The sequence below is a fragment of the Macaca nemestrina genome, chromosome 10, assembly GCF_043159975.1.
Source record: "Macaca nemestrina isolate mMacNem1 chromosome 10, mMacNem.hap1, whole genome shotgun sequence".
Lineage (NCBI taxonomy): Eukaryota > Metazoa > Chordata > Mammalia > Primates > Cercopithecidae > Macaca > Macaca nemestrina.
This window is the reverse complement of record NC_092134.1, coordinates 51,413,271-51,440,995: the sequence shown is the minus strand read 5'-3', so window position 1 is coordinate 51,440,995 and position 27,725 is coordinate 51,413,271. Positions and strand designations below refer to the sequence as shown.

The 27,725-nt window shown below is 35.0% G+C and overlaps 1 long non-coding RNA gene across 1 annotated transcript in view; it reads left to right on the top strand.

Annotated features, from left to right (window-relative positions):
• Positions 1 to 27,314, top strand: part of LOC105473283 (uncharacterized) — a 34,159-nt gene extending 6,845 nt beyond the window's left edge. The window contains exon 3 of the long non-coding RNA XR_982141.3: positions 26,612 to 27,314. This is a non-coding gene — a long non-coding RNA (uncharacterized lncRNA). The remainder of the gene's footprint in view (positions 1 to 26,611) is intronic.
• The last annotated feature ends 411 nt before the right edge of the window (positions 27,315 to 27,725 follow it).

Genomic DNA, 27,725 nt, shown 5'->3' with positions numbered 1-27,725 from the left:
ACTGAACAATACATTTTTATAATTATTACTTTATATAATCTTAATTTTTTAAAGAACTAAAGAAATAGAAGCAAATATATATGTATAGAGCCTGTTATATTAACATTCTTATTTACCCTTTCTGTTTCTTTTTATTCTGTCTAGTGGTGTGAGATAACAGTTGGTATCATTTCCTTAGTCAACATAACTTCGTTCTCACCCAGTTCCTTGAATGGTGATTGTCAAATACATGACATATCTTTGTGTTACATGTCAGAGTGTTGTATTATGCAATTGCTTTTTGAATCAGTCAAAAGAAGAAAAGACAGGAGCATGCAATTATGCTCTATTTTTCAATTAGCTACATAATTACCTTTATGGGCACTCTTTGTTTTTCTCATAGCTTTGAACTACTGTCTATTGTCACTTGCTTTCAACCTGAAGAAATTCTTTTACTATTTATTTTAAGGCAGTTTACTGGCAACAAATTCTCTCAATTTTTGTTTCCTTGGGAATGTCTTATCTTACCCTCATTTTTGAAAGATAGCCTTGCTAGATATAAATTTATTTTTCACTGTTTTTACTTTTAGCTTTTTGAATATGTCATCCCACTACCTTCTGGCCCCTTCTTTCCGATGAGCTGTCAGCTTGATGTGATGATTCCTTTTACTCTTGCACCTTTCAAGATTTTCTCTTTGTCTGTTAGCATTTTGACTGTGATATGTCTGGCTGTTTTTCTCTTTGTACTTATTGTATTTGGAATTTGCTGAGGTTCTTTATGTGAATATTTTTCATCAAATTTAATAAGTCTTCAGCTTTTATTTCTTTGCTTATTTGTTTTGTCCCTTGCTGTCTTCTCCATTGTTAGTCCCATGAAATGTATGTTGGTGTGTTTAATGGTGTTCTACATTTCTCTGAGACTCTGTTAATTTTTATTTATTCTTTATTCTGTTTCAGATTGCCTGATCTCTATTGATCTGTCTTCAAGTTCACTATTCTTTTCTTCTGCTAGCTCATTTCTACTCTTCTAATTATTTTTTCATTTTAGTTATTTTACTTTTAAACTATAGAATTTTAATTTGGTTATTTTTTAATAATATCTGTCTCCTTATTGGTATTCTATACTTGATAATATATTGTCATCATACCTTCCTTTAGTTATTTAAGCTTGATTTCTTTCTGTTCTTTGAAAGTATTTGTAATTGCTGCTTTGAAGTTTCTGTCCACTAACTCCACTATCAGGGTCACTTTAAAGACATTCTATAGCCATTTTTTTCCTTATTTATAAGTCACACTTTCCTATTTCTTGGTATGTCCCATTATATTGTTGAAAACTGAACATTTCAGATAATCTATTTTACCAATCCTAGATACTGATAATTCCTGGGGTTGTATTGCTTATTTGGTCTTTTAAAATTTGCTTAGTTGCTTGACTGAAATAATTCTATGCCATATATTTCCCTTACAGGGAGAAGATTCTGATGTCATTGCTCACATATTCCCCCTTGTTTTTTCTTTAAGCCTGGCCACCCTGGTCAGTATAGCTACTAATTTGTCAAATGTTACATGTAAATCTCTTTGGCCAGTTAGTTTTACTCTTTACCATTAGTGTGTGTTTGTGGTTTGTAAACTGCTAGCACAGTTCAGCAATTTTACATGTCTCTGCATATTCAACCAGGAACAATAGCTGAGAGGGTCTCTCTCTGGTCACTCCTGACAGTGTGCAGTCTTGGGTACGCATATGTTTTTTCTTTTTCTCTTTTTTTTTTTTTTTCTTTTTGGAGGTGGAGTCTCGCTCTGTCACCCAGGCTGGAGTGCAGTGACGCGATCTCGGCTCACTGCAATCTCCGCCTCCTGGGTTCCCGCCATTCTCCTGCCTCAGCCTCCCGCGTAGCTGGGACCACAGGTGCCCACCACCACGTCTGGCTAATTTTTTTGTATTTTTAGTAGAGACGGGATTTCACCGTGTTAGTCAGGATGGTCTCGATCTCCTGACCTTGTGATCCACCCGTCTCGGCCTCCCAAAGTGCTGAGATTACAGGCGTGATGTTTTTTGAGAATGCCAGGAATGACTATGATATTATTTAGAATACTGGTTAGGAGTCACCTCTGGGTCAGAGTAGCTTATTATTCTGTCAATGTTCAGTCAGAGGTTGTGTGTAAGCCCATTTGCCAGTGAAGCTTCAGACATGTTGATTTGTGTGAGTCTTGGGAGGTGTTTTTAAATACACCCCCACATGTAGATTTCATGTTTCTGTCTGGGTAAGCCTATTACACAGGCACAGGCCTCCTCTAGAATTGTCTACATCATAGACGGGCTTTTATTTGCTGTCTTTTTCTCTGATTGTCTCTGGTAAGCTTCTGGCTACTCTGCCATTTTGTTTGTATCAGACCTACCAGTGTCTAAGCTTTGGGACTTAAAATGATGTCATTGTGTTTTTTTCATTATCACAACTCCAAAAGATGGATTATTCCTTTCCTTTTGTTTTTTACTAATAATACCTACTTCTCCTTTGTGAGTGAGATGGCCCATTAAGGCTCGGATATGTAAAGCTACATTTGGAAATTTCTAATTAACACTTCCAGATACAATTTGAGAGGGTGAGTTGAAGTTGACTTTGAGGAAGCTTATTTAGCCCTTTATACCTGGCATGAACTATTTTGTTGTTTTTAAACATTTTCAACTTTAATTTTAGATATGGCATAGCCAGGCAGAGTGGCTCACACCTGTAATCCTAGTACTCTGGCAGACTGAGGTAAGAGTATCACTTTGGGCCCAGGATTTAGAGACCAGCTTGGGCAACAAAGTAAGACCCTCATCTCTACAAAAAAGTAAAAAATTAGCCAGGCACATTGGTGTGTGCCTGTAGTCCCAGCTACTCAGGAGCTAAGGTGGGAGGATCACTTGAGCCCAGGAGTTTGAGATTGCAGAGAGCTATGATTACGCCACAGTGCTCCAGCCTGTGTGACAGAGTGAGAACCTGTCTCAAAAACATAAAGGAAAAAAAAGATACATAGGGTACAAGGGGTAAAGGTGCAGGATTGTTACATGGGTAGTTTGTGTAATGCTGAGGTTTGGGGTATGGCTCCTATACCCAAGGCAGTGAACACAATACCCAATAGTTAGGCTTTTAAGCCATGCCTATCTTCTTCCCTCCCCTTTCTAGTAGTCTACGGTGTCTATTGTTGCCATGTTTATGTCCCTGTGTGTTCAACATTTATCTCCCACTTAAAAGTGAGAACATGCAGCATTTGGTTTCCTGTTCCTGCATTGATTCACTTAGATTTATAACCTCTAGCTGTGTCCATGTTGCTGCAAAAACATTACTTCATTTTTTTCTGGCTGCATGGTATTCCATGACCAATATGTACTACATTTTCTTTTCTTTTCTTTTTTTCTAAAAAGGTATAATTTTTATTTTTATTATTAGTTTTTTAAATGAATGAAGGTATAATGTTTTTCTCTAAATTGCTTAGCTTGATAAATAAAATTCTGTTTTGCAACAGACATGGTACATCATTTTATATTCCCATATTAGTTTAATAAATACCACTTTTTTCTTTTTGATTAAACAACAGAAATTTATTTTCTCACATCCCTGGAGGCTAGAAGTTCAAGATCAGGGTTTAGCTGATTTGGTTTCTGGCAAGGACTCTTTCTCCAGCTTGTATATGGCCATCTTCTTGCTGAGTCCCTTCTTTCTGTGTCCTCACATGAGTCTTTTCTTGGTTCATTTGCACAGAGAGAGGAAGTGAGTTCTTGTGTATCTCTTCTTGCAAGGTCATTAATCCTTAGGGAACAAAGTCCCATCCTTATGACTTCATTTACCCCTAATTGTTTCTTCCAAGGTCCCCCTCTCCAAATTTAGTAACACTGGAGGTTAGGATTTCAACATATGATCTTGAGGAAGACACAAATATTCAGTCTGTAATAGTGAAACATCAACCTCATAATGTCATCTAAGACTGAATATTCATTGACAAGTGTAATGTTAACATTTATTTTTTCCTTTTTTTTTCTTTTTTTGGGGGGTATGAATAATCTTGTCACTCAAATACAGAGCTTATATCTGTACAGTTCATTTTTCAACACTTGCCCCATTTCCTCTCTCTCTCCACTCTAGTGTTTTCCAGTGTCTATTGTTGTAATCTTCATGTCCATGAGTACATAATGTTTAGCTCACTTATAAGTGAGAACATGCAGTATTTGGTTTTCTGTTCCTGCATTAATTCACTAATAATGATAATAATGATTACTATATAGTAATAATAATAATAAATTCATTAATAATTCCAGCTGCATTCACATTGCTACAAAAGATATGACTTCACTCTTTTTTATGGCTGCATAGTATTCCATGGTGTATATGTACCACACTTTCTTCACCCAATCCACCATTGATGGGCACCTAGCTTGATTCCATATCTTTGCTATTATAAATAGTGCTGTGATGAACATGTAAATGCAGAAACAATGAACAAACCAATGTTGAGTTCTGAACTTGAATCAGTAATAAAAAAAACCCTACCAATTAAAAAAAGTCTCAAACTAGATGGACTCACAGCTGAATTCTACCTGACGTATGAAGAAGAGCTGGTACCATTTCCACTAAAACTATTTCAAACAATTGAAGAGGAGGGACTCCTCCCGAATTCATTCTGTGAACCTACATCACCCTGATACCAAAACGTGGCTAAGATACAGTGAAAAAAGAAAACTACAGGCCAATATCCCTGATAAACATAGGTGCAAAACTCCTGAACAAAATACTAGCAAATTTAATTCAACAGCACATCAAAAAGTTAATTCACCATGTTCAAGTAGGCTTCATTACTGGGATGCAAAGTTGGTTCAACACACACAGATCAATAAATATGATTCACCACATAAACAGAATTAAAATCAAAAATCACATGATCACCACAATAGACAGAGAAAACAGTTTTGATAAAATTCAATAGCCCTTCATGATAAAAAACAAGAAACTAAATCAGAGGAACATATTTCAAAATAATTAGAGTCATCTATGACAAACCCACAGCTATGACATATTGAATGGGCAAAAACTGGAAGCACTTCCTTTGAGAGATAGAAGAAGACAAGAATTCCCACTCTCACCACTCTTATTTAACATAATACTGGAGGGGCTAGACAGAGTTATCAGGCAAGCAAAGGAGATAAAAGGTTTCTAAATAGGAAAATGAGTTAAAGAATCTCTCCTCACAGATGATATGATTCTGTGCCTTGAAAATCCGAAAGACACCACCAAAAGTCTCCAAGAACTGAGAAATAACTTCGGCAAAGTTTCAGGTTACAGAACAAATGTTCAAAAATTAGTAGCATTTTTACACTAATAATGCTCAAGCTGAGAGCCAAATCAGGAATGCAGTCCCATTTAAAATAGCCACAAAGAAAATAAAATACCAAGGAATACAGCTCACAAAGAAGATGAAAGATCTCTGCAATGAGAACCACAAAACACTGCTGAAAGAAATCAGGGACAACACAAATAAATGGAAAATCATTCCATGCTTACGGATTAGAAGAATCAATATTGTTAAAATGACCATACTGCCAAAAGCAATTTACAAATTTAACACTGTTACTCTCAAACTACCAAAGTCATTTTTTACAGAGTTAGAAACAAAACAAAACAAAACAATTCTAAAATGCATATGGCACCAAAAAAGAACCTGAATAGCCAAAGCAATTCTAAGCAAAATGAACAAAGCCAGAGGCATCAGACTACCCAACTTCTCACTGTACTATAAGGCTACAGTGACAAAAACAGCATCTTACTAGTACAACAGACACATAGATCAATGGAACAGATTCAAAAATTCAGAAATAAAGTCGTGCACCTGCAACCATCTGATCTTCAACATGGCTGACAAATACAAGCAGTGGGGACAGGACTCCTTAGTCATTAAGTGGTGCTGGGATAACTAGCTAACCATATGCAGAGTAATGAAACTGGACCCCTACCTGTCACCGTATACAAATTAAATATATAAATGTAAGACCTCGAAATATAAAAATCCAAGAAGAGGCCGGGCGCGGTGGCTCACGCCTGTAATCCCAGCACTTTGGGAGGCCGAGGCGGGCGGATCACGAGGTCAGGAGATGGAGACCGTCCTGGCTAACACGGTGAAACACTGTCTCTACTAAAATACAAAAAAAAATTAGCCGGGCGTGGTGGCAGGCGCCTGTAGTCCCAGCTACTCAGGAGGCTGAGGCAGGAGAATGGCGTGAACCCAGGAGGTGGAGCTTGCAGTGAGCCGAGATCGCATCACTGCCCTCCAGCCTGGGCGACAGAGCGAGACTCCGCCTCAAAAAAAAAAAAAAAAAAAAAACCAAGAAGAAAACCTAGGAAATACCCTTCTCAACATCAACCTTGGCAAGGAATTTTTGGCTCAGCCCCCCAAAACAATTGCAACAGAAACAAAAATTTATAAGTGGAACCTAATTAAACTAAAGAGCTTCTGCACAGCAAAACAACTTATCAAAAGTAAATAGACAATCTTACAGAATGGCAGTAAATATTTGCAATCCGTGCAATATTAGATAGAGGTCTAATATTCAGAATCTAAACGGCACTTAAACAAACCACCAAACAAAAACCAAATAACCCCATTAAAATGTTGGCAAAGGACGCAAACAGACACTTCTCAAAAGGAGATATACAAGTGGCCAGCAAACATGAAAAAATAATTACCATCACAAATCATCAAAAAAATGCAAATCAAAACCACAATGAGATACCATCTCACACCAGTCACAATGGCTATCAATCTAAAATTAAATTTTAATCTAAAATGGCTCTCTGGTGCCATCTGGAAGGAAATTATCTTTGTGAATAAAAGCCTAAGCCTTAGTGTGTAAATTTGGCTGAGAAAGACAATTTAAGCAGGCGAAAAATAATTTATCATCTTAATGTCTAAAAACCTTTTAAAGAAATCCCGAGGTAGGCAGGATTCTAAGACCGCCTCCACCTCAGATTTCTAGGCCCTGGTGTACGCACCTTCCCCCAGTTATTCAAACACTAATGTATGTGTTGCTGTAAAAGATTTTGCAGAGGTCATTAAAACCTTTATTCAATTGGCTTAACTTAGGAAAATTATCCTAGGTAAGTGTGACCTAATCAGGTAAATAATTAAAATAAGATGAAGTGCTAGAATTTCCTTTTTAAAGAATGAATAGGCCAGGCACTCTGGCTCATGCCTGTAATCCCAACACTTTGGGAGGCCGAGGCGGGCAGATCACCTGAGGTGAGGAGTTCAAGATCAGCCTGGTCAACATGGTGAAACCCATCTCTACTAAAATACAAAAAAAAAAAAAAAAAAAACCCAAAAACTTAGCCAGGCATAATGGCAGGTACCTGTAATCTCAGCTACTCAGGAGGCTGAGACAGGAGAATCGCTTGAACTCGAGAGATGGTGATTGCAGTGAACCGAGATCATGCAACTGTACTCCAGCCTGGGCGGCTGAAAGAGACTCCACCTCAAAAAAAAAATGAATAATATTTTATGGTATGCTTATGGCACGTTTTCTGTATCCATTTATCTATCAATAGACACTTAGATTTTTTATCTTGACAATAGTAAATAATAGTTCAATGAACAGGAGAGTACTAATATCTCTTTAAGATCCTGACTTCAATATAACCAGAAGTGAGATGGCTGGAGCATAAGGCAATTCTTTTTTATAATATTTTGAGAAGCCACCATAGTGTTTTTAATAGTGGCTGTACCAATTTTATATTCCCATGAATAGTATACAAGGGTTCCAATTTTTCCACATCTTCACCAACACTTGTTATCTTTTGATTTTGACTAATAGCCATTTCAATAGTTGTAAAGTAATATTTCATTGTGGTTTGAATCATACTGGTAATTAGTGATGTTGAACATTTATTCATATATCTGTTGGTAATTTTTATGTCTTTGGAGAATTGTCTATTGAAGCCCTTTTTTTATTTTTTAGTTTAGTTGTGTGGACTTTTTGTTTGGTTGTTTTGTTCTTGCTGTTGAGTTATAGGAGAGCCTTATATATTTTGGATATTAATCCCTTATCAGATATAGATATATGGTTTTCCAATATTGTATCCATTGCATAGGCTGTCTTTTTACTCTACTAAATATTTCCTTTACTGTTAGAAGCTTTCTAGTTTGATATATTCCCACTTGTCTAATTTTATTTTATTGCTTGTGCTTTGGGATTCATATCTAAATCGTTGCCAATAACAATGCCATATAATTTTTCCCAAAGTTTTCTTCCAGGAGATTTATAGTTTCAGGTTTTACATTAAGTCTTTAATTGACTTTGAATTAGTTTTGGGGTACTGTGTAAGAAAAACGTTCAATTTCATTCTTTCCATTGTGGATATCCACTTTTCCCAACAGCATGCAACAACATGAATGAAACTCGGAGATCATTATGCTAAGTGAAATAAGTCAGTTGCAGAAGGACAAATACTGCAAGGTTCCATGCATATGAAGTATCTAAAATAGTCATACTCTCAGAAACAGAGAGTAGAATGTTTTTTTCCAGGAGTTGGGGAAAGGGAAAGTGAGGAATTGCTATTTCACAGGTATATAGTTTAAGATATGCAAGATGAATCATTTCTAGAGATATGTTGTTTGACATTTTGCTTATAATTAATGATATTGTATTGTGCACTTAAAAATTTGTTGTGTAAGTAGATCTCACGCTAAATGTTCTTACTACAATTAAATAAATAAATATGCAAGTAAATACAATAAAATAAGATGAAGTGTGGTATAGCCATTATGAACAACAGTATAGAGGTTTCTAAAAAAATAAAATAAAAATAAAATTACCATATGACGCAGCAGTCTTGTCTTCTACAAGATGATGAAATTGCTATCTTGTAAAGCTACCTGCATTCTCATGTTAATCACATTATTCACAATAGCCTAGATATACAAATAATCTAAATGCCCATTGACAGATCAATAAAGAAAATGGTGTGTGTGTGTATGCACATGTGTGTCTGAGTGGGTCTGTGTGTAACAGGATATTATACAGCCTTTAAAAAGAAAGAGATTATGCTATTTGTCACAACATGAATGTACTTAGAGGACATTATACTAAGTGAAGTAAGCCAGACAGAGAAAGAAAAAAATCACATAATCTCACTTATATGTGCCATATATATATGAGCTCAAATATATGGAGATACAGAAGTAGATAGAAAATGAAACAGTTTTTATCATGGGCTGGGCATGGGGAAGGAAATAGAGACATGCAAATTAAAAACAACAAAATAGCAGGTATGTAGGATGAACAAATCTACAGATCTAATGTATAAAATGAGGATTAATAAAATGAAGACTAAAGTTAATAAAATTATTTCATTGGAGATTTTTGTTAAATAGATTTTAACTTCTCTCATCATTTAAAAACAGTAGTTATATGAGATGATAGATATGTTAATCCACTTTACTATAGTAACCATCTTACTTTCTCTACATATTTTATAACATAATGTTGTAAATCTCAAATAGACACAATAACATTCATTTTAAAATATAAGGTGAAGTATGAGAGACATGCTCTTCTGCTGGCCTAGGAGAAAATGGAACTTGTCAGGAGTTCTACAGCTACAAAAAAGTGAATTCTGCCAACAAACTAAATAAATTTCAAGTTGAAGATAAGAATACAGCCCCAGATAACACTTTGACTCCTAACAGTTTTATTTCAGCTGTGTGAGAACTGAGCAGAAAATCCAGCCAATCTGTGCCGTGACTGCTGACCCATAGAAACTGTAAGATAGTAAATTTGTATATTTTTTCTGCTATTAAGCTTGTGGAAATATGTTACACAGCAATATAAAACTGATCCACTCTATTCTCCGTAACTGAATCCTTGTTTCTGTGGTGCCAGATTGCTAAGGGCAGTATTGCAGCATTGACCGCCTGCATTTGTTAAGGCTGTTGCTGTAGTTCTACACATGTAAAAAGATCCCCTTGCCTGCATAAAAGTCACTCACCTAAATACAAACTGCCACAAGCCTATAAACAAAGCCTTCATAAAGCAGGGTAAACTGGTATGCTCATAAGCCTATTTCCCCGGCCCTTATAAAAGTCGAAATTCAAAACAAACTCCCCAGGCTTCATAGTAAAAAAGTCAACTGCAAAACCAGAAATGAGAACTTTAAGAAACATATAAGGCTGCTGAAAAATCAAAGTCAAAAGCTACGACAGGTCCCACTTGCTAACCTAAGACTTAAAAGAGCCATCAAAGCCTAACCTGAAGATTTCCAGTCTTTGGGACATGTAGAAATTCTCAGGCCTAATAATACAATCAGATCACAGATGTATAAAATTCTTAAAGATCAAAATGTCCGTTTTAACCATGATTACTTTCATTTATAAGTATGTGGCATGTGTGTTTGTGTGTGTCCGTGTGTGTGTGTGTGTGTGTAAGTAGGGTTTAGCAAACTCTTTAGGAGGAGAATAACCACAACATATGAAATCAGGCAATAACTTCTAATCATGAGGCCAGATACCTTATTTATCATTTTAGTAGAACATCCATTAGATTTTAAATTGACCTCTACAGAAACTCACTGTTAGGCTAAATAACATAATTAATATTTCCTCCAATGCCAAACATAGTCCTTTTGGCATGTCGGACATTTAATTTATGTTTCAAAAAAAATTTTTATTTCCATAGGTTTTTGGGGAACAAGTGGTATTTGGTTACATGATTAGGTTCTTCAGTGGTGATTTATGTGATTTTGGTGCTCCCATTACCCAAACAGTATACACTGAACCCAATTTGTAGTTTTTGTCCCTCACCTCCCTCCCATCCCTTCCCTGGAGTTCCCAAAGCACATTGTATAATTCTTATGTTTTTGCATTCTCATAGCTTAGTTCCCAGTTATGACGGAGAACATAGGATGTTTGGTTTTCCATTCCTGAGTTACTTCACTTTAAATAATAGTCTCCAGTTCCATCCAGGTTGTTGCAAATGCCATTAATTCATTTCTTTTTATGGCAGAGTAGTATTCTATTGTGTGTGTGTGTGTGTGTGTGTGTGTGTATCACACAATTTTTTCATCCACTCATTGATTGATAGGCATTTGGGCTGGTTCCATATTTTTGCTATTGCAAATTGTGCTGCTATAAAAATACATGTGAAAGCTTCTTTTCCATATAATGACTTCCTTTCCTCTGGGTAGATACCCAGTAGTGGGAACGCTGGATCAAATGGTAGTTGTACTTTTAGTTCTTTAAGGAATCTCCACACAGTTTTCCCTAGTGGTTGTGAAGTGTCCAGAGTAAATGCCCAAGATTCATTGTCTCATGATCATGGAAAACTAGGATGCAGACACACAAAGAGTGAGGTTCAGAGCGGAAGTTTAATAGGCAAAAGAAAGAGAAGAGCTCTCTGTTGTAGAGAGAGAAGTACTTGAGAAATGGGTTGCCAATTCCATGGTGAAATGCAGAAGGTTTTATAAATAAATGCTTGAGGAGGCAGTGTCTGATTTACAGAGGGGACAAAAGATTGGTCAGACCAGGCATGTCATTTGCATGGTGTGCAAAAAGCTGGCCATATCCACCCTAATTTTTTATTATGCAGATTACTTTTCCGCCTGAGAAGCACGATGCTGCCTATTCCTTTACTGAACACGTGGTGACAAAAAAAAAAAAGAAAAGGAAGATGGAACCTCCATATCATACATGCCTGGCCATCAGGTAGCTCTTTTCTGTTAGCACAGTTGCTGGCATTCACCCGGGCAAGCTTCCAGCTTGCTTATCTATATTTGCAACTCGATTTTTCAGAGTGCTCTTTGATAGAAAATAAATGATTCTGGCACTACATTTTTTTGTTAAAAGGGAAATTCCACTGAGGACTTTTTTACCCTCACTCTCTGCCTAAATAATTTACATCTCCTGTATCAGTTGTACTATTTACATTACCATCAGCAGTGTAGAAGTGTTCCCATTTCACCATAACCACGCAAACATCTATTATTTTTAGTTTTCGATTGTGGCCATTCTTGCAGGAGTAAGGTGGTATCACATTGTGTTTTTGATTTGCACTCCCCTGATCATTAGTGATGTTGAGCACTTTTCATATGCTCATTTGTCATTTGTATATCTTCTTTTGAGAAGTGTCTATTCATGCTCTTCACTAACTTTTTGATGGGATTGTTTGTTTTCTTTCTTGTTAATTTGTTTGAGTTCATTGTAGATTCTGGGTATTAATCCTTTGTCAAATGTGTAGATTGTGAAGATTTTCTCCCACTCTGAGGAAGAAGAGAAATCTAAAAGCCTGGAAAACATATTTGGGGGAAGAATTGAGGAAAACTTCCCCAGCCTTTCTAGAGATCTAGATATCCAAATATAAGAAGGTCAAAGAACACCTGGGAAATTCATTGTAAAAAGATAATCACCTAGGCACATAGTCATCAGGTTATCTAAAGTCAAGATGAAGGAAAGAAACTTAAGAGCCATGAGACAAAAGCACCAGGTACTGTATGAAGGAAAACTTGTAAGATTAACAGCAGATATCTCAGCAGAAATGCCACAAACTAGAAGGGATATGAACCATACCTTCAGCCTCCTTAAACAAAACAATTATCAGTCAGGAATTTAGTAGTCAGTGAAACTAAGCTTTATAAATGAAGAAAAGATACAGTCTTTTTTAGAAAAAAAAATTCTGAAAGAATTTGACACTACCAAACCAGCACTACAAGAACTGCTAAAGGAACTCTAAATCCCAAAACAAACTCTGGAAACGCATCACAACAGAATCTCTTTAAAGCATGAATCTCATAGACTTCTACAACTGTAATACAATAAACAATTTTTTTAAAAAAAGCCAAGGTATTCGAGCAACAAATAGCACATTGAGTGGGACAGTAGTACCTCATATCTAAATACTAACATTGAATGTAAATGGCCTAAATGCTCCACTTAAAAGACACAGAATTGAAGAATGGATAAGAATTCACCAACCAATTATCTGCTGCCTTCAAAAGACTCACCTAACACATAAGGACTCACATAAACTTAAGGTAAAGGGGTAGAAAAAGACATTCCATGCAAATGGACACCAAAAGCAAGCAGGAATAGCTATTCTTATATCAGACAAAACAAGCTATAAAGAAACAGCAGCCTAAAAAGACAAAGAGGAACATTATGTAATGATAAAAGGCCTTGTCCAACAGGAAAATATCACAATCCTCAATATATATGTACCTATCACTGGCACTCCCAAATTTATAAAACAATTACTCCTAGATATAATAACTGAGATAGATAGCAACACAATAATAGTGGGGGACTTCAATACTCCACTAACAGCACTAGACAGGTCATCAAGACAGAAAGTCAACAAGAAACAATGGCCTTAAAGTATACCCTAGAACACATGGACTTAACAGATATTTACAGAAAATTCTACCCAACAAACACAGAATATACATTCTATTCATCAGCACATGGAACATTCTCCAAGATAGACCATATGATAGGCCACAAAACAAGTCTCAGTAAATTTAAGAAAATTGAAATTATATCAAGTACTCTCTCAGACAATGTGGAAGAAAATTGGAAATCAACTACAAAAGGAATCTTCAAAACCATGCGAATACATGGAAATTAAATAGCCTGCTCCTGAATGATCACTGGGTCAACAATGAAATCAAGATGAAAATTTAAAAATTCTTTGTACTGAGCAATAATAGTGACACAACCTATCAAAACCTCTGGGACACAGCAAAGGTGGTGTTAAGAGGAAAGTTCGTAACCTTAAATGCCTACATCAAAAAGTCTGAAAGAGGCCAAATAGACAATCTAAGGTCACACCTCAAGGAATCAGAGAAACAAGAACAAACCAAACGCAAGCCCAGCCGAAGAAACGAAGTAACCAAGATCACAGCAGAACTAAATAAAATTGAAACAAAAGAAAATAAAGAAGATAAATAAAACAAAAAGGTGGTAAGCATTAGCAAGATCATTAGCAAGATTAACCAAGAAAAGAAGATCCAAATAAGCTCAATTAAAAACAAAATGGGAGATATTACAACTGACACTACAGAAATACAAATGATAATTAAAGGCTACTATGAACACCTTTATGGTCATAAACTAGAAAACCAACAGGAGATGGATAAATTCCTGGAAATATACAATCCTCCCAGCTTACATCAGGAAGAGTTAGAAACCCTGAACAGGCCAATAACAAACAGAGAGATTGAAATTGTAATTTAAAAGTTACCAACAAAATAAATCCAAGACAAAAGACAGATTCACAGCTGAATTCGACCAGAGATTCAAAGAAGAATTGGTACCAATCATACTGACACTATTCCACAAGATAGAGAAAGAGGGAGCCCTCCCTAAATCATTTGTGAAGCCAGTATCACCCTAATACCAAAAACAGGACAGGACATAACAAAAAAAGAAAACTACAGACCAATATCCCTGATGAACTGAGATGCAAAAATTCTTAACATAATTTATGTTTTTACTTTAGTTAAATCACACCTATTCTTAAGGAAACCAACTCTAATAAAATTTAGTCTGAAAACTATTAAGAAAAATGTTAAAATCTACAAAATTTTTGATGAAAATCAACATGTTATAATACCAGTTGTTAAATTTGTTAAATTTTTTATTATATTTCTTAAGTAAATATGCAAATATAATAGAAAAAATTCCGATCAGGACTGCATCAGTCAGGTTTCCATACAGTTGGGTAGGTCAGAAATTGGTATTACTGGGCTAAAATCAAGGTATCAGGAGAGCTGTGTTCCTTGCCCTGCTGTATACCCTAGGGCAGAATCCATTTCCTGCTCATTCAGATGTTGTCAGATTTAGTTCCATATGACTGTTAAAGTATAATCTCTTATTTCCTTGCTAGCTGTGTTGGCTACAGGCTGTTCTTAGTTCTTACAGATTTCTGTTGGGTTCTTGAATGTAGACACCTACATCTCAGGACCAGTAAGCAACAGGACATTGAATCCACTTTATGCTACTATTTCTTTGCCTCACTGTCTTTCTTCCTCTTTTGTTTTCTAAAATTACCATTATTAATAGATTTTATTTGTAAAGAATAGTTTTAAATTTACAGAGAAATTAGACAGCACAGAAACTTCCCACATAAGTTCCACCCCCACATCTTCCCTGCCTACAGTCTCCCTTATTATGAACATCTTATGTTAGTGTGGCCCATGTGGCATAATTAATAGACCTAAACTGACATATTATTATTAACTAAAGTCCATAGATTATTCCGGTTTTCTTAGATTTTCCATTCCAGGATTCTATACATGTTATCACAATAGATTTAATTGTCACATCTCCTTAGGCTCCTGTTGGCTGCGATAGTTTCTCAGACATTCCTTATTTTTGATTACCTTGATAAGTTCAGGGAGTTTTGGTTAGTTGCATTGTAAGATGCACTTCTATCAGCATTTGTCTGACATTTTTCTTGTGATTTTACTGGTGTTGTGGGTTTTAGCAGAGAATACCACTGTGCTAACATACCATTTTTAATTACATCATAACAAGAAAATATGCTATCAACATGATTTATGGCTATTCATGTTAACCTTGATCTCATGGCTGAGGCTGCACTTGTTAGGTGCTTCCACTGTAAGCTACTCTTTTCCTCCTTTTCTCATACCTTAGTCTTTGGTATTAAGCCTCCCATGTGCAGCCTATACTTAATGAGCAGGGAGTTGTTTTCCCCCCTTAAGACTGAAATATCTATATAATTAATTTGCAGTTCTTCACCATGGAAGATTTGTCTTCTCTTCCCCACTTAAGAATTTATTAATCATTCATTTTTGTCAATATGAACTCATATATTTATTTTATACTGTGAGTTACAATCTAATAATGCTGTATTTATTTTGCTGCTCAAATTTCTGCAGCTTGGACTGGATCTTATGTAATATAAACAAAAATCTTTATTTGGTTAATAATTTTGTTATTTATTATTGAATTTATTATGTAAGGAGCAAGGATTTTAAAAATATTTATTTTGAATTTAATATCAAGGAACTCAAAAATAAACAAAATGTAGGAAAAAAACTTATTGATAAGTCAGTTAAAAACCAATAGCTAATGTTACAGAGGTAAAACATTTATTATATCCTCAATTTTTCTGGAACTCATTTTTAAAATCCTTAAAAGTTATGGCATTATAAATTCATGTTTAAGTCTTCCTAATATTGGTATCAATATTTTATGTCTTTCATTTGATCTTGACTACTACTTTGCAAAAGACGGTATCATCTTAGATTTAGATCATTTGGTAGCCTTAAGAAACTGTCTGACAATACCAACAAATACAAAAGCAAATATCACTGATAAATTGATTTGAGATGGAAAGAAACATTTTCTTACATCTATTTTACATAAATCATTGCTATAGGTATACTGGATTTTTAAAAAACAAGGTGATAGTATAACTTAAACAGAGTTCAAAAGTTAGTAAAGACAATAAAATATATCCCACAAAACAATCATATAGACAAAATATAGGTGCCAAAGGGAGATGTGACCAAAATACTTTGAGAAAAAAGAGATGAATATGAAGGGTCAAAAATGAGGAAGAAAGAGTGTTGGAATTTAGGAGTACTGACTTCTAATTCTATTCCCACTACCTTCTCTTATTGGACACAGTTTGACTTCAAGATCATTCAGTTATTTAAGAAGCAGGCTGCTACAATTATGTTGATTGCAGAGCAACCAGAGAAATGAACTTTAATGTTTTTTCAATTCATGGTCCTTACAGTTAGCCAGTATAAGAGAAGTACATTCCCTACATACTTAATCCAATTAGTGCCTAATCATATATCTTGTGTGCAATGTTTCTAAAGAGATACCACAATGAATTCTCCTCTGCTCCAGACACAATATATCTGTGACACATCACAGCACTGCAAACTCAGGGACTCCAGATGGTGTTACCACAACATTGTAAGACTGAATTACCAAAGTATATGAACCAAAATAGACCACTAATAAGAGCAACATATACAATCAGTCAAAATTCACAAAACAACATAAGGAATAACTACTCAGAAAGGGAAAACATTTAACAAACGTCAGAGATGAGAAAGTATATGGGATAAGTGTAAATACCATCCATAATGCTGATAACTCCAACATCTAAGTCTCCAGTCCCAATCTTTTGCACAAATCTACACCCCTACTGGACAACTCTACTTGGCTGCCAGTGAGGCATTTCAAATTTAACATGTTCCAGACAGCATTCTTGATTACCCATGGAATCTCCTCACCCTGGATTTTCCATATCAGAAAATGATGGTATCATTCACTAAGTAGGTTTGGTAAGAAAACTAGAAGTAATACTCCATTCTTCTCTTTTGATTATATCCTAAAACTAGATCTCAATCAATTAGCAAATTTTATCAACCTCTTTATAAAATATATCACAAATCTTATTTCTGACCACCTCCACCTTGACCACCCAATTGCAGCCAATATGATCTTTAAATAGCACTACTATAACCATCTTCTAATGGTTTACCATGTTTCCACTCATGCTCCCCTCTGTAATTGATTTTAAATGGCATTCTGAGCTATCTTTTCAAAACATCAGTCAGATCATGACACTTCTCTGCTCAAGTCCTGCAATGTCTTTTAATCACACATAAAACAAAAATCCAGAGATTTTTACATTCATAGCTGGAACAAAACTAAATCACCTCTTATTTCCAAGCATTTCTGCAAACTAAACTCAATGTGGTTTGCACAGTTGATCTCACCAAACCCTGGATATGTGGGTGCCTTGATATTGGACTTCCCAGAATCTAGAACTATGAAGCATACTTTTCTGTTGTTTAAGCCTTCCAGTCTATGATAATTTGTTATAGCAGTCCAAACTGATTATTGGCCAGCACTTAATCACACAGCTACATCAACTGCAGAGAAAGCTGGGAATGTAGCCTGTATATGACAACCATATGGCCAGCTAGAACCTGGAAGCTCAAATACTAAAGAATGAGGTAATGAAGAGATATTGTTGGGTTTCTAGTATTCGTCATAAGTTCTGTGCCATATCTTCCTACTGCTTAGTAAACTACTGTGTTTTTATTCACTTATTTTCAATGTATTCAATGTATCCTACTTCTTTCTTTGTCACACCCCTCCAATTTACTATTTCCTTAATGATCAGATTTGATCTAGGTATTAGAAAACACTTAGATTAAATTAACTTCTATTATATAATGTAAAGGCGTTACATTATACTACATATTCAAGGACTATGTATTATATCAGGCAATCCTTGCATTTCTATACGGAATTACCTGAGACTATGTAATTTATAAGAAAAAGTTTAATTGGCTCATGGTTCTGCAGGCTATACAGGAAGCATAGCAGCATCTACTTTTGGGGAGGCTTCAGGAAGCTTCCAGTCATGGCACAAGGTGAAAGGAGAGCAGAAACATCACATGGCAAAAGCAGGAGAAAGAGAGAAATAGTAGGGTGGGAGGTGCCACACAAATTTAAACCACTAGATCTCATGTGCACTCAGCGCGAGAACTCACTTATCACCAAGAGTATGGTCCAAGCCATTCCTGAGGGATCTGCCCCCAAGATTCAAACACCTTTCACCAAGCCCCACCTCCAACAGTGGAGGTTGCATTTCACCATGCGATTTGGGTGGGGATAAATATCCAAATTATATCACATATTATATTACATTTTAAAGAACACTTTCATTTAAAATTCTATTTAACTGGAGCATACCGAAGATTCCAACACCAAATAAGGAAGTAAACAGAAATAGACTTATGCAAATAGTCAACTGATCTTTCACAAAAGAGCAAATGCATCACAGTGGAGAAAATATAACCTTTTCAATAAACAACTGGATATACATATACAAAAAAATGAATCTATACAGAAAACAATAAAATAGATCACAGAACTAAATATAAAATGCAAAAACTCCTAGAAGATATCATTGGTGAAAATCTAAATGACCATGTGTTTGGTGATGACCTTTTAGATACAACACCAAAGTTATAATCCATAAAAGAAAAAAGGTGATAAGCTGCACTTTGTTAGTATTAAAAGTTTCTTCTCTGCGAGACATTTTTGAGAGAATGAAAAGATATGCCACGGATAGGAAGAACGTATTTGCAAAAGACATATCTGATAAAGGACTGTTATCTAACATATATGAAGAATTCTTAAAACTGAAAAATAAGAAAACAGAAAACCAGGTTAAAAAATGGCCCAAAGCCCTTAACAGAAATTTCATTAAAGAACATATGCAGATGGAAAATAAGCATATGAAAAGATGCTTCACATCATATATGATCAGAAAATGTAAATTAGAACAACAATGAAATACCACAACACGCCTATCAAAATGGCAAAAATCCAGAACGCCGACACCACTAAATGCTGGTGAGGATGTGGAACCGTCATAACTCTCGTTTACTTCTGGTGGGAAAGCAAAATGGTTCCAAAATACACTATGGAAGATGGTTTGGTTTTTTCTTACAAAACTAAACATACTTTTACCAAACCATCCAGCAACCACTCTTTGGTATTTACCCAAAAGAGTTGAAAACCTATTCACACAAAAATCTACACACAACTATTTATAGCTGCTTTATTCATAGTTGCCAAAACCTGGAAGCAAACACAATGTCCTTCAGTAGGTAAATTGATAAGCAAAATGTTACATCTAGACAATGGTATATTATTTAGTGCTAAAAAGAAATAAAATACCAAGCCATGAAAAGACATGGCATAAATTTAAGTCGCTATTACTAAGTGAAAGAAGCCAATATGGAAAGATTATATACTGTCTGATTCTGTCTAGATGACATTCTATAGAAGGCAAACTATGGACACAGTAAAAAGAACATCAGTTACCAGGAGTTAGTGGGAAGGGAAGGATACATAGAGCAGAGAGAGTTTTCAGGGCAGTGAAACTACTCTGTATCATAATAATGAATACATGTCAACATAAATTGATCCATAGCCATAAAATATATAACACCAAGAGCGAGCTTTAGAGTAGACTATGCACCTAGGGTAATAATGACTTGTCAATGTAGGTTCACCAGTTGTAATAAGTGTACCAGTCTGATGGGTGATCTTAATAATAGGCGAGGCTATGTATGTGTCAGGCAAGATGGGGATATGGAACATTGTTGTAACTTCTCCTGAATACTGCTGTGAACCTGAAACCGCTATAAAAACAAAGTCTATTTTCTTAAAAAGTTATGAACTCACAAAAGGCGGATGAATATAAAAACAATTATGCAGCTTCAAAAGCCAGACCAACCCCCGCTATAGTGTTAATATCTTCTTGTTTACTGATTTAATTTGTTTAAACTTCTAGAAGATACAAAATAATCTCTAATGGGAGAAGCAAGATCAGTATTTGCTTATTGATGAAGAAAGATGATGGAGAAGCAGATGAGACAGATTATAAAGAAGCACAGAGAAATAATTAGAGTTGATAGATGTGTTCATTATCCTGATTGTGGTGATAATTCTTTAGCAATATACATATGTCAACACTTACTAAATTTTACAGTTTAAATATGTGAAAGACATATTGTGTTTTAATAATATCTGAAAAAGATGTTTTAATACATTTTTAAAAGCAGACTCAATAGTATCATTGGATTTTAATATGACAGAAATAAAGGTGAAAGTTATCATCGTGGAACAGTTCATAATATCATGTAGACTTATGAGCATTTGTCTTGAATACGAATGCCATCTGTCATTTGCATGTTAGAGGGAAGGAACTGGAACCTGTTTCAGACTATGCTTGAAGTTGAAACCATACACAGGATAAGACATGGTTCTTTTACTTCAAATTCTCATAGGAATTGCAGACAACAGAACTCATCAGTCTCCATCTCAAATTGTGAATTTCTAAAGGAACACAGTATTCTAGACTCATAAACTATTAGAGATGAAAGCAATTTAAGTTCACATAGTCATACATACCTTGCCATGTTCGGAAGATAGGATTTTCTAGACAGGCCAGAGTAAACTCACAAGAGTATACATAAATATATTAGCATAGTTGGAACTAAAACTCACCTCTCTGGCTCCCAGCCCAGGACTGTCTCCATTACATCAGTGCATCATTTCCCTTTTACTAAACACCACACCCTAAGCATAGTCAATGGTCCCTATATTTGCTTACCAACTGATGATCCTAATTGACAAAATGTACCAAAGGAGGTACTCCAAATTATACTCTGTTCAAAAGGTTGAGGGGCAAATAATTCACAAGGATAAGAAATAATCGGAAATCCTGGATTTTCTTTGTAATTCCTTTTTTCTTCTCTTTGAGATTAGACATATTTACATATAAATATTTGAAAATGAACAAACAAACAATGAAGAACTATTTCTCTACATACAATATGAAAAATTAATGTGCACTGTGGTGGGAAAAAATCCAGAATGAATTGCTAAAATGTCAATTTATGAATTAAAACTATTAGTAGAGATTAAATCAGTCTGATGAACAATCAGTGGGAGACTTTTGAGAAGCTCTATGCTATTTATAGTAACGGCTCTGAAGCTTTGCTGTTCATTTATATTAGGTAACAAAATTACTACTGCAACAGAAGCACTTTATAGGATCTATGGCACTTGGCAGCAAAAGAGAATTGATTCCAAGCCAAGGAAATGACAGCACAGTATAGCTGGTGCTGACTTGAAGGAAGGAAAAAAAAGAAGAATGGATAATAATAGATGCATATGGGCAGTGAAGAAAAGTGCAATCAGCTCAGATTAATTACAAGTTCAGTACATGTGCAAGGGACAAATTTCGAAGGAGATCGAGATAAAAAGGGATAGGCATTTAAGTTGGCTGTAGGGAATGGACAAATTTATACCAAAAAAAAGAAAGAAAAAGAAAAGCCTCTAAATTCACATCAGCAAGGACAAAAGACCTGTCATAACAGACATATCATGAATAGTTCTGTAAGCAGGAAGAAGTAATCAAAGTAATCACAGGCCCTGGCACATGGAGAAACATTTAATCTGCCCAAGGGAATTACTTTTAGTTCTTGTTATATGTGATGTTCATTTTTCATAGGTCATTTTGGAAAAGGTATCATAGTGAACAGGATACTGATGACTTATTGAGAAAACAAATGCTAAAAAAATGTTAACAATAATATAAGCTACAAACTTTAATTTCTAATACAGCCATACTCTCATATTCCAAGGTCATATAGTCACCAAATTCACCCTTCTAGATCATAGTCCACACTTATTAGTATGAAGAAAAGGAAACCAACCAATCTATTTAGTCAAAATCAATAGCACAAAATACAGGAACTTTGATTACATGAGAGATCTTCATCCAGAGCACAACTATTATTTTAGATGTGATTTTATTAATATTGTGTTTTCTAAGGCAGATATGTAGCAGCAAGTTCTACAGAGAGAAGAACTGCTAAATATAGTTTAAGAGCAGAAAAATGTGTATAAAACCATATAAGTTGAGAAATATTCACAAAAATTATGAATAGAGACAAAAAATCTTAGCAGAGGCCAATTAATGTAGAATAGAAACATACACTTCCACACCTCAATCGATCATGATGCCATCACATGCTATTATTACACAAGATGATTTATGTTCAGGGTGATGACTCAAAGTCATCGAGTGAATAAAAAATCATCTTCTGTGTACTCCATAGCAAAGCCAGGAAAGTGAAAAGTACATTATAGAAAAGGCTCCATGCAAGATTATTAAACTGAAAAAATTATTGCCTTGAGTATAGAATTATCTGGAAAATTCCCTTATGTGAAGCACCTCATTGGTAATGAGGTATTTTCTACACAGGCCATAGTAAATTCACCAGAGGAAAAAAGAAATATATATTAGTCATATCTCTTTTGCATAGAAATGAGAAGAAACCCAAATAAAATGATTAAATAATTTTTGACCCATGTACCTGAAAAGTATAGTGGTAGGTTTCTATTCAAATATGGCTGGACAGAGGTAGATAGAATTACCAGGAGTCTATTTTTGTTAATCTCTTGACTCGATTTCTTTAACTTTTTATTTTAAAATACATTTAAAAGTTACAGGGATGTTGGGAATTATTAGTCCGTTCTCACATTGCTAATAAGAACATACCCGAGACTGGGTGGTTTATAAAGAAAAAGAGGTTTAATGGACTTATAGGTCCAGATGTCTAAGGAGGCCTCACAATCAAGTTGGAAGACAAAGGAGGAGCAAGGTCACGTCTTACACGGTGGCAGAGAAAAGTGTGTGTGCAAGGGAACTCCCATTTATAAAACCATCAGATTTCATGAGATTTATTCATTACCAGGAGAACAGTATGGGGGAATTTACCCCCATGATTCAATTATCTCCAACTGGCCCCACCTTTGACATGTGGGGATTATTACAATTCAAGGTGAGATTTGGGTGGGGACACAGCCAAACCATATCAGGAATATATTACAAAGAGTTCACATATATTCTTTCCTCAGTTTTCTCTACTGTTAAAAATTTAGATAGCCGTAATTTTAAAACCAGGAAATTAACATTGTTACTATAGTACTATTAAACTACAGATCTTATTTGAATTTCATCAGGTAGTTTTTTTCCCAAAAGTCTTTTTTTTCTTTTCTAAGATTCAATCAAAGCTGCCACATTGCATTTAATGTTGTGTCTTTTTAGTTTCTTTCTATTTGTGACAATTCCATGGTCTTTGCTCACCTTTCATTATCTTGGTACTTTTTATAAGTACTGGTCCATTATACCGTAGATGTGCCTCAATTTGACTTTGTCTGATGTTTCTTTATGATTAGATTGAGGTTTTTTCCTTTTGGCACAAATTACAGAAGTAATTATTTTTCCCCTCTAAGTACGTATTATTGGGGGAACACAGTGCCAATATATGTTATTTCTGTCAATATTAACCTTGATTACTTGGTTAAGGTTTCTCTACCAGGTTTTTCCATTGTAAAATTAACATTTTCCCCTTTGTAATTAATAAATAACTACAGGAAGACACTTTGAGACTATGTTAATATCATTTTTCTCCTCAAACTTTCACTCAATGATTTTAACATCTATTGGTGAATATTGACAGTGTAAACCAAAAAGCATCTGAGACAGGAATCAATCAATTTAGAAGTTTATTTTGCCAAGGTTAAAGACATCCCTGGAAGAAAAGAACACAAAATCACAGAAACAGTCTGTGGTCTGTGACTCAATCAATTTAGAAGTTTATTTTGCCAAGGTTAAAGACATGCCTGGAAGAAAAGAACACAAAATCACAGAAACAGTCTGTGGTCTGTGACTTCCTCCAAAGATGAATTTGAGAACTTCAATATTTAAAGGGGAAAAGTGGGCTGGAGGGGAAGGAGGGAGTGTATGGTAATCCACAAGTGCCATAGAAAGGGAAAAGGCAGGGGAATAGTCAATTATATATTCCTCTCTTCCTCAGTAAACTGGCACTTTACATAAGATATGGCAAACATAAAGTAGTTACCTGTGGAGAGATTTAACCTTTAACCTGGAGCTATCTGCTTAGCAACAAAAGGAAAAGCAGTTTCTTGTGTGACTCAGTTTTTAGCTTAATTTTTTCCTTTAGGCATAGTGAATTATTTCCCATGTTTTTATTTTCCTTTCAAAACTGCAACAATTATTCTGTGACGTTTGCCTTGGCAATGTTTTTTCTGCCCTAGATTCATTTTCAGAAAGACATTGCTGAAGAAATAGTGACAGAAAGTAGCTCTAGACTTTAGTTTAACCAGCTTAGCAATCCCAAAAAAAGATCGCACCTTTTTCCCCAGTTATAATAGAGCTACCAATGGTTTCCTTTGTGGGGGCATGTACCATACAGTGCTAACTCGATTGCCATAGCCAAAGGGAAGGCCACTGTCATAGACAAGGCCTGGCTTATGTTCCTCTTTCTCTAGTTGGGGGCTGGGGTTGTCGCACTGAAACCACACAAAATGAGAATGGAGAGAAGACTTCTTAGGTTAAAAAGAAAACACCAAAAATAGTGATACAAAATTTGACACAGGTCAAATCAACAAATATCCACTGCACTATGATATAAATTATTATTCCTGATGTGGCCTAAGATCTAAGTTTGTAAAAAACAATTATTGAAACCCATTAGTACCCAAAAATATAAGCATTTAACTTTACCTTATTATCATAATATGGGAGAATGCAAGTTCTTGGTCACCTATTTTAGTGTTTCCCAACCTTTACAGTAGCTATAATTTAAGATTTCCTTCTTCTCTGTCCTTCATAGAAACAGAAAAAATAGCCATAATTGTTCTTACCATTAAAATAGATCATTAATGAAATGCATGGCACATAGATAACTGGTCAAAAATGGCATTGTTATTATTGTTATAACTATTATTAATATATTAAACTTGATATATATTTATGAAGAGCCTGTTTCATACAAGATAATAATAGATTATAGAAAACTGAAATAAGAAAGGATACCTGATTATAAATAATACAATCAATAGTGTGAGAGAAAAAATATGTAGAAAACTCTAATACCAGGTAGAATGTAACAAGTTTCTATAATAGATGCATAAGTACAATGGTTAAATACATGTTTATGTGTTTTAAATATTAAGTATCTCCTTAATCTTTTCTTCTTTAGGCAAAACAAAAGAAACAAAACTCAAAGGACCACCTTTTCAACCAGCTTTCCTCAAAAGATTAGCTCCCAGACACATTTAACTTAGGATATAAATTGGATGTCACATTAACCAGCAACTGAATAAGCAGAGCAAAGGACACTTGACTTCATTATTTTCAATATTTTAAATAAAAAGACTTAAAAATTATAACAAACATTTCCATCAGAGTGTTATTTTCCAGATTTAATACTATAGTCCCTTTATGAAAAACAGAAGACCTTGCCTGCATTTTTTCTATACACACAAAACATCAGATTATTTGATTTCTTTTACACAAAAGGCTTTGTAGTTTAGAAATAGCTTTTGAATTAAATGACCAGATTGTTGCTAAGCAACAGTGTAAAACAATTCTTAGATATGGAGACATGTCTAAAGTACAAGCATGTAAGGCCTATGGTAAGTCTGGCATTTTGTGGACTCGGCTCATATTATTTGCAAAAATAAATATTTCTATATTATCTTTCAAAAATGGTTACGTGTGTGTGAGCTGGTGTATTCAGAGAAAGTGGATGGATTGAGGATGAAATGGAAAGCAAAATCTCAACCACCATTGGGTTAATTTTAATTTTTCAGTTCCATTTTGGCCCTGTTCACCTGCCAAGATATAAAATGTTTTTAATTACTTTTGGTTTCTTTTTTGTAACTCGTGAATCATTTCTAAGACAACTATTCAGATATTTTGGATTAATGGCCCTGTTCTGGAAATAAGGTCTTTCACAGATAATATTTCTGGAAATATATGATAAGATAAGAAGCTATCTTCTGACTTGATAACATGTACTTCAATTTATAAATTATTGTGTAGTAAATGTAATTTTATTATGAAGGTACAGCACTAAAAATTCAGTAATTTATTATATAAAAAATGTTGGGTTTTGCTAATACTGCAAAAAACAGTAACACAATTGTCACTCCTTTCTTTCTTTTTCAGTGCTTTTGGAGGTTATATTTGTCACTTCTTAAACTAAAGGAAAAGACCCACTTTTCATATAAAGTTGTAAGTAGTAAATATGTTCCTTTGAAACGAGAGAAAGATGCCCTTCCCTGTGAAAATGCTGCCCTACTTTTGCAGAGGTAGCTGTATCACAGAGTGAATGTGGCAACTGATATGGCCATCACTGTGAAGAGATAGGTACACACACCAGCCTCAGGACACCCCCTGCAGTCCTAACTTGGGAATGTAAAACTCAGCTATTTCAAGTAAACCATTTCTGCTTCATTCACATAAGAACATTTCCTTCACAAAAGTCATATGGATACGACAAAATAAGAACTTACCTAAGGAAAAAAAAAATGTCTTTGGTTAATTACTGTGCTAAGCTACTTTCTGCAGAGGTTAAGTACTGCAGACATTAGGATCAGGAAAAACCAAGAAACAAACAATTGTGAGTAAATTTTTCTCTAGGAGACAAGGAAAGGGATTTGTTCAGCTCCTGAGAGATCAATATATGAAGACAAAGACAGAACAGCAAGAAAGTCAGAAGAACCAGAGCGATGGTGTGTAACAGGAGGTTTTTAAGAAGCATCCAATAGCAACTGTCTCCTTTCTAGTTATTTCTGTTACTTCAACCTTACCTCCCCCAAATCCAGCACCTCATTATGATATCCTTCCCAATCAATCTTCTATGGAACTACTTTAGTTATGAGTGTTTTCTTGTAGGATATTTCCCTGTAAGCCTTGCAAATGGGGTAAGTTGGGCAGGGTGAAACACGGCATGTGCAGAAACCTGAGCTCGAGGGTAGAGAAATGGTAACCACAGAAGCCCCAATACATTCATGCAACACTTGAATGGAAAAAGGGCTTATGTTTCCACAGATCATGGAATTGGAGGTTTGAACCTATCTCAAGTGACTTCAAAGGAGCATGAGACTCTACCCAGAGAATATCTAGCATATTGATATAAAGGTTGAATATGCCTTATCTGAAATGCTTGGGACCAGAAGTGTTTCAGATTTCAGATTTTTTTTTGGCGAATTTTAAATATTTATACATACATAATGAGACAGCTTGGAGATGGTGGCCAAATCAAAACACAACATTTATT